Below are 11,204 nucleotides of genomic sequence, written 5' to 3'. Positions count from 1 at the left end.
AGGTGGATATGCGAATACACTGTTGGATTTGAAACGCCCATCTAAAACAGCCATCCTTTCATATCTCTTCAATTCCTCCCACACAGCCATAATGGAGGGTGATGGCTTTTAGAGAAGAGGAGTGGTACCCCCCCCCCCCCAGAATTAAGGTCAAAAGATCATTTTGTACTCACCTTAGAGCCATCCCTTTGTATATATATGGTGGTTGCCTGGTTTCCTGGTTTCCTGACTGTCCCTTCCCCTGGACTGTGAGCTCCTAAAAGACAAGCAGTGTGTCTCGTTTTTGAACCAGCCCTTACCTGTAGCTCCATCCCTAACCCATAACAGATGCTCAACCAATATTTGTTGACTTCAAAGAAATATAAGAAAGTCTGATCGGAAGGACCACAGGAAAACTTCCAGTAGGAGTTGATGGCCTCTGTGGCCGGAAGTCTCAAAGGACGACTGGCTGGATAGGCCAGTTTTGAGGAAAAGAGCCAGATGTCTGAACCCCAGTGTGAGAATATGGGGAAAAGAGGCCAGAAGCATTTTTGAAAACTGCACTTGTGGGCAGTCCGAGCTAGACATGACTTCTGGAGGTCTGGCCATTGTCTCAGTGGAGTGTTGATCGCGTGTATGCTGGAGGCTTCTGTTTAAATAACTACCGGAGCGGGGTGACTCAGCAGCCATGGGATGGGGCGCTCTCAGGCTGTCTCCTCCTTCAAGTGACAAATCACATTGCCCTGGGTGTCTGTGGCGGTCTCTGATATGACACACGATAGCTTCTCTCTTGCCAGCTCATCAGCCAGGGTGCCAAGTCACCCATTACTAATCTGGAGACTGACAAATTATTTGACAGGCATGATCTCATGCCCCAAGCCTGGAGACGTCTCTTTAAAATGGACTCTTATCAATGGATTCTGTTTTCGAAATGTAGAGGCTGCTTGTACAATTTTATTCTATCTCTCCATCAAGGACGTCTGATTAATGTCAGAATAAAGTCAAATTTTGATATCCTGGCTGCTGAAGTCCTGCAGAAACTGATCTATACCTGCTCTCCTGGCCCGATAGACCTTAACTATGCTTTGTTTCTTGTTTTCCTTAACACTGACTGGCTACTTCTTGTTTCTTTGTTTTCATCCCCAGCAGATAAACGGCAGCAGGTTTAAGGCTAAGCTTTAAGAAAGAGCCCTCAGAGGAAATCCCATCTAGTGGCTATTTCCTGAGAACTGCGGGAAGTTACCATTATTAAAATTTAATGGCATGTTGGTCATGAACTAACAGTGTTCTCTGGATTTTTTGTTTGACAAATGCTGATCACCTTACAAGTAGGGAATCTGAGAATAGCTCACATACAAGAATCAAAAATTGAAGGAGGCCACGAATGAAAATCTGTGAATTGGACCAGCTGCAAAGTGTTCTGCCTGAAAAGAACAAAATAAGATTTTAAACTTTATTCTTCCGCTCTTTTAAGTGCTTACATGTCTGCGGGACTGATACCAACCTTCAGATCCCATTTTTGCAACCCACGGCTCAGATGAAGGAAGTATCCCATACTGTCCATAACGCCACTCTACGCCTCTGAGGCCACCTTCTGCCCGCACTCCAGACAGCTTGTCCAATGAGGATTCTCTCCGCTGCATCAGTATATAGAGTTCCTGGTGAGTAATGTGCTCACACATTCTGTTTCCTCAGAGCTTGGCTCAATGGGTCCAGAGGGTCCAGGACAGGTAGTGGTGCTTACTACTGTTCATTCAATTTGAATTTGAGAGAGGACCACACCACCTGTTTCCATCCTCTCTGTAGATTGTATTCAAGAATAATGGGGAATTGTGGTTTCTGTGTTTACCCTCCAGGGTTTTTATTGTTACCCTAATTATTATTCACAGTAATAATTCCTGTTGTCAGACGGTGGTAACTCTACAAGTCAGTCCCCTTTTGAGTCCAGAGAAATGTCGTTCCACTTGAGATAAATGGGTAACAAAATTTTCAGAAAAATTTGTGATTCTAATTGACATCCAAATTTTACTTTTTCCACTTTGAGCTATGCTATAGTTATGAGTCCTTAGGAAATCCATTTTGGATTGCTTATGATTTTTAACACTATTGAAAAATGAAATAAAAACAACACTTTATTTCATGAGTTTATTATAGATGTTTAAAAATGTGTAGGTAAGCACAGAGAAGAAACTGCAACTTCTATAGTCTCCCAACGCAAAAATGACCACAATTAATATTTTCGAGTTCTTCCATGTCTGAGGAATTCTGCTGAACATGTTACTTTGTTACCTATTTTTTAAAATTTAATAATAGTGGGGCGCCTGGGTGGCTCAGTGGTTGAGGCCTCTGCTTTTGTCTCAGGTCATGATTCCAGGGCCCTGGGATGGAGCCCTGCATCGGGCTCTCTGCTCAGAGGGGAGCCTGCTTCCTCCTCTCTCTCTCTCTGCCTGCCTCTCTGCCTACTTGTGATCTGTCTGTAAAACAAATAAAAAAATAAAATAAAATTTAATAATAGTTGGTGTACCTCTTTCTACGGCAATTTAATTGCTATAATGAATTTTTTATGGCTTTTTCATAATATATTTAACTAAGCTTCCTTACACTTCTCATTATCACACAAATGCTCCAGATACACTTTTGTAAATAAATGTTTGTCTGAATCTCTTGTTAAGCCCTACAAGTAGTGTCTCTGAATTGAGGTCTGATTTTTCTTAGATTTCTTTTTTTTTTAGTATGTGGTAAAATTTACCTTAGAAAATTTGTATCAATTTATACTCCTATAGGGGTGTAGATTTTTTAGAATCACCATGACAATCTCTGCTGCAAAATACCTTTAAAATAAACATGTGTGTGTCTGTCTGTCTGTGAATTAATGTTTACTGATCACGATCCTAAATGCCACGTGCTGCTCTGGGTACTGAAAGAGTGATGAGGTAGGCAGAGACCTTCTCAGCTTAAATTTTATTGTTGAATGAACAAGCAGATAATATCGTTTCAGGCTGGGATATATGCTGTGAAGAAGAATAAAGCAGTGTGTGTATGCATTTGTGTGAGAGTAGGGTGGGGTAAATGTATCACTATTTTAGACAGATGGTCAGGTAAGGCCCGATATAAAGATTTAATATCAAAATAGAAAACGTTTCTTAAACTGATACCGATTGTTTTAGAAAACTCTGAATGTGGACAAATACAAAGAGAAAATAAAAAGTGACCTATAGTTCAAGCAATTTGGCTCCTATCTTTTTGGTTTTGGTTTCATCACACACAAACACATAAGCATGCATGTGCATCTGTATATTCCTAAGGTATTGCTGAGTGTACTATACATATTTGCTCAGCATATGAAGACACTAATAGTCAGAAGTTTGTATGGCCAGAGGGTTCACTGGGAAGATACAGTGCTCAGAAACTCCGGGTTTTATTCTGTGGGTCAGCAGTTATCAAGAGTTTTGCAATTGCAACAACCATTGGCAGTTTGGCTTAAAATACTTCCTTTCCCTCTTTTTCTTAAAAAGGCTTCATCGTATATGTACAGGTTTGGTTTTTTCATTAAAGTGGGTAAAAATTCATTCCCTCTGGCAGAAAAATCGGCAACAGGCTAGAGATCACTGGAGAAGCCACAGAAGGCCACAGGACAGGCTCTAGCAATCACAGTTCTGAGAGGAAAATACTAAGAGGAAAAAACTTGCTAATGTAATCTTGCAGATTCTTGGAGCATATCCTCCCACCTCTGAAAACACCGCAGCCAGTTCTCTGTCTGGCGTCTAAACAGCACCTTCTACTTCATAGTTGCAAAATGAGGAGTCTTTTCTGACACTTCTTTCCTCTTAGAGCCCATATCCACTGCATCAGCCAGTCCTATCGGCTCTATCTTTGCATGAAATCCTGACTGCAGCCATGTCTCACTATCTCTGTTGTCGGCTCCGGGGTGCAGTGTACCACCATCTACTTGAATTCTCACAACCAACTCCTTACTGGTCTAGTTTTAAACTCTCCTTCTCCTCCTATAACCCTAGAAGACTCCCGCCCCATAAGACTACGTGAGCTCTTTGATGCCCTCCTTTCCGCCAGTCCTGTCCACCTTGGAGCACTGAGCCTGAGGAGGGCAAAGAGTGAATCTGGAGGGCAAATCAAAGGAATCCTTTAAAAATGTAAATCAGACAATGTCCTACCCACTCCAGACCCTGGAATGTGTGCCTGTCTCCTTCATTAGTGGGATACATTTTTTCTCCTCTTCGTTTCCGAATGGGGGGAGTAATTCCTAAATAGGATCCAAGCTTCTCTCTGTCTCTATATACTCTGCTCCTGGGAAGACGGATTGACAAGTGTGGGACAGGAAACCATGTGTGGCGCTTCACCCCCCGGGGAGTGACAGCCGGCAGAAAGCAGGCGCGCTCTCCTGCTCTGTCATCATGTCAGTCTTTTCTCAGGCTGTCTTGGCCCTGCTGATGGATGCACTGATCAGCTGCTTTCTGCCTGCTGCTGGGGTTCAACGTTAGCAAGTCCACTTGGTGAACCCAAAGCAGCAGCTACCAACTGCCTCACTAGGTAATGAAGCTGGTGTGTTGGCTTCCGTCTTTACTTTAGAACAGAATTTCTTACCTTATTCATTCATCACATATTTTTGGGGAGAATGCTCTATACCTGTTACTGTTCCCCTACTCAGGATTCATGAGAGGGAGGGAGAAGAGGGAACACAGATAAAAATGTCTTGCTTTTTTTCACCCAGTTACTTAAAACCTGCATTTGGGAAGATGGGTACAAGTTACTGGGAATCTGTTCCAAGGCTCATAGCTTGATTCAGAGTCAAGTCCTGATTAAAACAGAAAGATCTCATACAAGCCTCTTCCCGATACTGTGACGAAACTAATGTGTGCTCGCTTTTTAGCTTCAGATACGGACTACACTGGATGGAGTTCTTACACAAAGGCAACTTTCTTTGCGTCAAATAAGGAGATCATGGGGAGTAATTTCTAAAGCCACGGTTCCCTGAGCAGGGATAAATGGGTTCCTTTTATTTGGGGTTTGTGGAAAATATTCAGAGAGAGAGTTTTGTCATTGTGTGTAAAAGGCAAGCAGAGGTCTGCACGTGTGCCCTTAGACGACCTGCCTGTACACGCACTGTATGTTCCGTTACTGAAGCTCGCACCTCTCCCAGGGCAGGGGCCCTAACATTCTAATGCCCTGGTGGTCATGCTCTAATTTGGGCCAAGAGGAGTTTGTTTCTTTTCCAGTTCCAGAAATTTGCTAGTTAGTTTCTAAGAAGTAAACCTGATAGACTTAACGTCTTTCTGTCTTGCTGGTGACGGCATGATCTTTGCTCTTTCTGTCCTCTCCCATCACACTCTTTTTCTCCATTTCGTTGGCTTTTAAAAAATATTTATGTATTTATGTGAGAGAGACAAAGAGCAGGGTGGAGGAGACAGAGGGAGACGGGGAGGGAGAAGCAGACCCCCTGCTGAGCAGGGAGCCCAATGTGATGCCGGCACAATCCTGGGACTTTGGGATCATGACCAGAGCTGAAGGCAGACACTTAACTGACTGAGCCACCCAGGTGCCCCTTCCTCGCTTTCTTTAAATGTGTGATACACCCTCCTGCTTCTGTCCTTTGTACATGCGGTTCCCTGCACCCAGACCACTCCTCCCCTCCATGGTCCCCATGATCTGATCTCTCATTGCTGCCAGGTGTCTGTTCAAATGTCACTGTCACCGTGAGGCTCCTTCCATCCACCTATATAAAATGAATCCCCTCCCAACTTCTGTGTTCAGTCTTTCTCTATTTCTTTTACTTGGTTTTTCTTCATATCACTTATTACCACTACATGGATGTGTTCCATGTTTTAAAAAGTGACTGACACAGAGGAAGCACTTTGTGATGACAATGATCCTGACATTGAACATGCACGACATAATGCTTACTATCTGCCAGGCACTGTTCTAAGAGCTTTACAACTAATAACTCAGTAGTTTCATATCATATCACTTCATATCAGCTTCCCAAAGTGGGAACTGTTATCATCTACACTTTACAGATAAAGAGGCTGAGGCACAGAGAAGTTATGTAATCTGCCCAAGGTCACAGAACTTAAAAAAGTATGGGCAGAGGTTTAAGCATAGAATTGGTCCCCTGTCAGCAAGGAGCCTGCTTCTCCCTCTGCCTGCTGTTCCCCCAGTTTGTGGTCTCTCTCTGACGAATAAATGAATACAATCTTAAAAAAAAAAAAGAATTGTACTTCTTAAGAACAGGGACTTTGTTTTGTTCACATTCTGTCCCCAGGGAATAGCATAGTGCCTAGTATGAAAGTACTGATAAATAAAAAAGTGATATTATCTGCTTCTTGAGTTTTGAGGATTAAAAATATTAGTATGAGCGAAGGGCTTCCATCTGTGCCTGGCACATATATAGAGCTCACGAAGGTTTTTTAAAAAAGGAAGCTGCCTTGCAGTTACCTGTCACCTATGATAGTACTCTCTATCTTCTGAGCAGTACTTAGATACTGTAGTGGGTTTTCAGTCGCAGATTAGGAGAATAGTTCTCAGGCTTTGCTCTGATCTATTATTGCTGGACTCTGAGTTGGAGTCAAAGTGGAATGGAATTTTCTCAGAAAAAAAAAAAAGGAATTTTCTCAGCTCTCAGAAAAAATCTCAAATAAGTGGATAGAATCTGAAATTTTGGATTTTTCGCTCATGCATTTTTCTTAGGACATCAACATTTGCATCTTCTCTGCTAGGACAAAAGTGAGCAAACAAGTAGCAAACAAATACTAACAGGAAAAGATGGAAACAGTCTTAACTGGAAACCAGGAAGCAGCTTTGTTTTATTTATAAGATCCAGGGAGTATGACTTATAACACTAACACTGAATATTCTTGAAAAATACATAAAATAAACAACACAAATAATTATGTATCTATTTGGCTATCTATATCTAGATACAGATACATACAGAAGTCTTTTTGTACTAAATTGAGTTTTTTGGATTGGAATAAATATAGCTGTGTTTTATCATGTGGCATGAAGAGTACCTTGACTTCCAGGATGTTCTGCTTCCCAAACAAGAGAACTTTTGAACTTGGAGAGCAAGAACAAAGAACAAGTAGAAACCTAGCAAACTCAGTGTCAGGGATTTCCCACTGGATCACTCATCACTTAGATGAGGACATCCACAAGAACCTTAGCACCACTGTATTTTCAGTGTAATTTTTGATGTGTCGTTTCTCCTCCACCCATATGGAAGTCGTTCATGTGTTTATAATACCAAGAAATGCAGTTCTACAATGTTACTCAGACACTATGCAGAGAATTTATAGACCATTAAAAAAAAAAAAAAATATATATATATATATATATATATATATATATATATATAAAGAAAATAGGACTTTTCCCTCATTGGTAAAGCTTAAGAAAGAAAAACCAAGACACATTCTTTAAAACTTGCCTAGTAGTTTAGTATTATTTTGCTTAATTTGTTTTGGAAAGTAATAATGCAGACATTGGATGGCAAGAAAAAGTTTGCGGCATAAGAGTAAAAATGTGAAAATAACATGTCATTTGAAGGGCCTAATTATGCTTTTGGAAAAGGCACTGAACTGTAGCTATTTTCATTAGTGGGCATTGACTGTGCAAATTCCCACTTCAATCGGGTCTTGCCATTGGCCCCCAAACCATGCCCTTCATGTAAATATTAGTGCAATTTCCACCGCAAGCATAAATCATGGGGATATTAACCAGATCTCCTTGAACAGTTCCACTCAGTTCCTCCTGGCTGTAATGAATCTCACCCAGCAGTCAGCTGAAACATGTTTATTTTAAAATATTTAAACATTTACTTGGTGCAAAATAAGGGAGCAGCAGCAGCACGTTTAATGGGAATTTTCTTAGCAAAAAGAGGAAAATGGATGTATGCATTTACAGTAAGTCCTTACCTCATAGAGACACATTCCAAATCTAAAAAAGAGGAAGATATAAAATCCCCCCAAGCCAAAGTTGCAAAATAATTTCTTAAAAAAACCAAAACAAAGTCCTCCAAACTTGGAATGTCCCCTTTCCCTAATTTTTTTTTCCTCTTCATTGTTGGCCATTCCATTTCTCTAGCCACTGTATCTCTTACCTTGGTAAAGCCCTTTAGATCCTCACTATATATTAAAAAAAAAAAAAAAAAAAGGTTTCCTCCCACAGGCAGTGTTACTGAAAGCAGCCTAGTCTTAACCAGTACCATCCAGGCAACTAAGGCAGTAATATGTTCTTTTAATGGAATGATTCCTGCTCACTTGAAGAATTAGCCAGTCTCACAAGCAAAGAGCAAGACAGGTTAAGGTTAGCGGGTCTCTGGATCAGTCTGGAACCATCTCTATGTTCTTGGAGTGGTTTCTGCAAATTGCGCTTAATATGCATCAGAAAAATGTATATAGATAGATCTAGAACTGGAGGAATCCTTGTTTAAAGTAGGGAAGAACAGACAAACTATCACAAGCAGCCACTTACTGTGAGTCTTGTCTTGTGATCACACAATACAGCTGCTTAGCCCTGGTGCTCGACCTCATGGAAGACATGACTCAGCTTCTTTTGCATATTAAATAATTCTAGTCACATTGCACTACAAAACAGATACTTCAGTAGCTCTGCTTCAGTCCAGCCTCATATATTTGTGGTTCATTCTGCAAATAGCCAGTCCTGTTGCACCTGATTCTTGCCTAGGACGTAACACAAACGCAAACCTCAGTATATCTTAAGAGCCAATGCATACATCTAATTTTTTTTTTTTTGGCCTACATCTCCATTCACTAAAAGCTTTGAACATTTAAAAAATGTTATGCAAAAATAACCTCGATGTTTCTATACAAAATGTAAAAGGATAGAAGACTGTGGTTAGCATTTCTAAAAATAAGGTTAGGAACGTTGCTCTTAAAATGTAATTACAAAGCCACCAGTGATTGTAGTGAATGAGGAAATTGCATTTGTAGCATGTAATTGGCATTGCCAGTGAATGCAGAGGTTTGGTAAAATTTAATTGCTACTCTAATACTTGAACTACATCAGGCGATCATAAAGTAATTTCTAGAAAACTCTCAATACCAACTCATGCTCTGCAGTTGTGCATCCTGAATCATAAGGGATATTTTTAAATCCCAACTCAGGAATATGCTGTATTCTTTAACGATAACAGTTGGCTTGGCCAGGACTAGCTAGCTATTTCACTTTGAAGCTTAAAATTGTTTGCTGCTGCCTCATCATGTCTCATCTACTTTATTTCATACAATTCATAAAACTTAACCATGAAAAGCATAGTATTGCATATATTCTGACATCTTTATGGATGAAAGTAAGAATGGGAAGAAAAGCAAGGGGCCAGCACTGTCTGTGAATGAGCATTATCTATATCTACCCACTCACATCCAATTTACCGCAAAGTTCTATCTGTTCTTCATTAACAGTCTTTCATCCTATTTGGTGCCCTCCCGAGCCAGGCCTGGTGACCGCCCTCTGTCATCTGGTCTAGTGCAGAACCTCCTGACTAGTCCCCCCTTGTGCTTCTCCTCCTTGAAATCTATTCTGCACATAACAGCCAAAGAGATACTTTAAAAATTTTAATCAGATTACCTGTCTCCCCTTCTTAAAACCTCGTAACAGCATCTCACTTCATACTCCCTGACTTGGCCCGCTTTGTGCTTTTTGTCCTCTAGTTCCACATACCCTACCACACTGCATTTCAGTCATCCTGTCCCAGCCGTGCACCAGTCTTTTCCATTCCTTTAATGTACAACTGCTTGCTGATCCCTCTGCCTGGACCAGAGTTCCTTTAGCCATACAAAATACTCAATATTGATTATCTTCGGAGAGCAAAGCCATAGTTTAGCCATTCCCTTTGAGCCACTGGGTAGACCTAGCTGGTTCACCGTGATCTATCTTCCCTTTGTTTTGGGGCATAGAGGAGACTACTACGCAGTATGTTTGTAGTCAGTGGAGACCACGTGTTGTACTAGCCATGATGTGAGCATAAGTGAGATCTGTTAGTTTTGGGCTGTGTTGGTGGACCCTCTGACTTTTGCAAGACACATTTGTCCATCACCATTCAGGTCTTGGTTCGAATGTCACCGACTCAGGGAGCCCCCTCACCCCAGCCCAGTCATGCTGCCCACATGACCTTGTTGGGTTTTTCCCTCCATTGCACTGTTTACTATTTGAAGTCATTTATGTATTTATTTAGTGTCCTCTCCTCCACTAAGGATATTAAAAATGTTAATTTTCATATGACAGGGACTTTTTTTTTTTTTAATCTTTTGCACTGTTATCTCCTGTGTCCAGTGCAGTATCTGGCATGTAGCAGTGCTCAGGAAATATGTGTTAAATATACGAACAGAGTAAAAATAAGAAACATTCAGCCCACTGTCACTCTTTGAGACTGCATATATAATGGTAGATAAACCTCATTCAGTCAGTCATTAATCCATATATCCAGCCATTCATTTACAAATCCATTCTACTTTCACTGAGCACCTCCTACGAGTCAGGCACTGTACTAGACAATGCAAAAGTGAGTAACATGAACTCCTAGCCATTGAGGCACCCCTTTTGTGGGACAGTAGGACATGTGAGACTATAATTATGGTCCCATGTAGTATATGGTAAAATAGAGATTGGTGCAAAAGTGCTATGGGAGTGACAGAGGAATTAGTGAAACTTCAGATTTGCTATTACACTAACAATATCTGTTATGTAATACTTTGATATAGTAAAAGTGCTAAATCGTGAAGCTTATGTTCTGCTATGATTACAGTGATCCTTCAGATATCCTCAGGAAAGTGTTACCACTCTAGTAAGATCTTTGAATAGTTTGGCAAATTCAGATTAACTCCTATGCCATTTATTTATTTATAGCTTTGTTTATTTAAAGATTTATTTATTTTGGAGAGAGAGAGAAAGCACGTGCAAGTGGGGAGAAAGGGGAGGGAGAGAGAGAGTCCTCGAGCAAACTCGCCAGTGAGCGTGGAGCCTGCCCCAGGACCCCAAGATCATGACCTTTACCAAAATCAACCGATTGAGCTAGCCAGATGCCCTGCCACTTATTTTAGTAGAAGTTCTATTTGTTTGTATATACAGAGTATGATTGTTATTATGCCCTGGCTCTGTCACTGGATGTTGAAATTCCTGTTCTTACAAATTGAATTTGTGAGCCTGGTTAGTAATTAAGTGTCTTTGTGCTTTGATTTTCCCACTGATAT

This window comes from Mustela erminea, chromosome 3, assembly GCF_009829155.1.
Source record: "Mustela erminea isolate mMusErm1 chromosome 3, mMusErm1.Pri, whole genome shotgun sequence".
NCBI classification, from domain to species: domain Eukaryota; kingdom Metazoa; phylum Chordata; class Mammalia; order Carnivora; family Mustelidae; genus Mustela; species Mustela erminea.
Note: the sequence above shows the minus strand (reverse complement) of the source record.